The sequence below is a fragment of the Aegilops tauschii genome, chromosome 3 (genome assembly GCF_002575655.3).
Source record: "Aegilops tauschii subsp. strangulata cultivar AL8/78 chromosome 3, Aet v6.0, whole genome shotgun sequence".
Lineage (NCBI taxonomy): Eukaryota > Viridiplantae > Streptophyta > Magnoliopsida > Poales > Poaceae > Aegilops > Aegilops tauschii.
Genome location: NC_053037.3, coordinates 537748493 through 537751327, shown reverse-complemented (window position 1 = coordinate 537751327; position 2835 = coordinate 537748493).

Sequence of the window (2835 nt, the reverse complement as noted above, 5' to 3'; positions counted from 1 at the left end):
ACTTATGATTGGAACTCTAGCAAGCATCCGCAACTACTAAAGATCATTAAGGTAAAACCCAACCATAGCATTAAAGCATCAAGTCCCCTTTATCCCATACGCAACAACCCCCTTACTCGGGTTTATGCTCCTGTCACTCAAGCAACCCACTATATGCGAATCATAAACGTATTGCAACACCCTACAGCGGGAATCCCTCACGCTTGCGCGACACGGAGGGCACAATAGGACAGCACCAAAATAAAACATACAACTCATACCAATCTAGATCATCAATCAGCCCAAAGCAAAGGATATCTACTCAAAACATCATAGGATGGCAACACATCATTGGATCATAATATGTGGCATAAAGCACCATGTTCAAGTAGGGATTACAGCGGGGTGCGGGAGAGTGGACCGCGTAAAATAGATGAGGATGGTGATGATGATGGTGATGTCGATGAAGACGATCAGCGGGGCGATGATTCCCCTCCCGATGGCACTCCGGCGCCACTGAGAGAGAGGAGGACAGGTTCTCCCCCTTGTGCTTCCTCCTCCATGGCCTCTCCCCTAGATGGGGAGAGGCTCTCCCTCTGGTCCTTGGCCTTCATGGCGATGATGGCCCCTCCGGGATCCTCCTCCATGGCCTCCAGTGATGATGCCCCCTCCGGCAGGGTGCCAGAGAGGGCCTAGATTGATTTCTCGTGGCTATAGAGGCTTGCGGCGGCGGAACTTCCGATCTAGGTTATATTCTGGGGGTTTATGTATTTATAGGAATTTTTGGCGTTGGTTTCACGTCAGGGGGGTCTCCGAGTCATCCACGAGGTAGGGCCCCACTCCCAGGGGGGTGGGCGCGCCCCCCACCCTCGTGGACAGCCCGGGGCTCTTCTGGCCCAACTCTTTTGCTCCAGGGGCTTCTTTTGGTCCATAAAAAATCAACAAAAATTGGCACGTCAATTGGACTCCGTTTGGTATTCCTTTTTTGTAAAACTCAAAAGCAAGGAAAAAACAGAAACTGGCACTGGGCTCTAGGTTAATAGGTTAGTCCCAAAAATCATATAAAATAGCATATAAATGCATATAAAACATCTAAGATGGATAATATAATAGCATGAATACTTCATAAATTATAGATACGTTGGAGACGTATCACAACGTTAAGCATGAACATTATATCTGGATCTTGTTTGATGCGAGACGGTTATTCATTTAAATCAGAGAATAATGGTTGTTCTATTTATATGAGTAATATCTTTTATGGTCATGCACCCTTGATGAGTGGTCTATTTTTGTTGAATCTCGATAGTAGTGACACACATATTCATAGTATTGAAGCCAAAAGATATAAGTTCAATAATGATAGTGCAACTTATTTGTGGCATTGCCGTTTAGGTCATATTGGTGTAAAGTGCATGAAGAAACTCCATGCTGATGGGCTGTTGGAATCACTTGATTATGAATCACTTGTGCTTGTGAACCATGCCTAATGGGCAAGATGACTAAGACTCCGTTCTCCGGAACAATGGAGCGAGCAACAGACTTGTTGGAAATAATACATACTGATGTATGCGGTCCGATGAGTGTTGAGGCTCGCGGCGGGTATCGTTATTTTCCGACCTTCACAGATGATTTGAGCAGATATGGGTATATCTACTTGATGAAACATAAGTCTGAAACATTTGAAAAGTTCAAAGAATTTCAGAGTGAAGTGGAAAATCATCGTAACAAGAAAATAAAGTTTCTACGATCTGATCATGGAGGAGAATATTTGAGCGATGAGTTTGGCCTTCATTTGAAACAATGCGGAATAGTTTCACAACTCACGCCACCCGGAACACCACAACGTAATGGTGTGTCCGAACGTCGCAACTGCACTTTATTAGATATGGTCTGACCTATGATGTCTCTTACTGATTTACCGCTATCGTTTTCAGGTTATGCTTTAGGGACGGCTGCATTCAAGTTAAATAGGGCACCATCTAAATCCGTTGAGACGACACCATATGAGCTGTGGTTTGGCAAGAAACCCAAGTTGTCGTTTCTTAAAGTTTGGGGCTGCAATGCTTATGTGAAAAAGCTTCAACCTGATAAGCTCGAACCCAAATCGGAGAAATGTGTCTTCATAGGATACCCAAAGGAGACTGTTGGGTACACCTTATATCATAGATCTGAAGGCAAGATATTCGTTGCTAAGAATGGATCATTTATAGAGAAGGAGTTTCTCTCGAAAGAAGTGAGTGGGAGGAAAGTAGAACTTGATGAGGTAATTGTTCCTGCTCCCTTATTGGAAAGCAGTTCATCACAGAAATCAGTTCCAATGATTCCCACACCAATTAGTGAGGAAGCTAATGATGATGATCATGAAACTTCTGATCAAGTTACTACCAAACCTTGTAGGTCAACCAGAGTAAGATCCGCACCAGAGTGGTACGGTAATCATGTTCTGGACGTCATGTTACTAGACCATGACGAACCTACGAACTATGAGGAAGCGATGATGAGCCCAGATTTCGTGAATTGGCTTGAGGCCATGAAATCTGAGATGGGATCCATGTATGAGAACAAAGTCTGGACTTTGGTTGACTTGCCCGATGATCGACAAGCCATAGAGAATAAATGGATCTTCAAGAAGAAGACTGACGCTGACGGTAATGTTCAAGGAGTTGACTACGATGAGACCTTCTCACCCGTAGCGATGCTTAAGTACGTCCAAATCATGTTAGCAATTGCCGTATTTTATGATTATGAAATTTGGCAAATGGATGTCAAAACTACATTCCTGAATGGATTTCTGGAAGTAGAGTTGTATATGATGCAACCAGAAGGTTTTATCGATCCAAAGGATGCTAACAA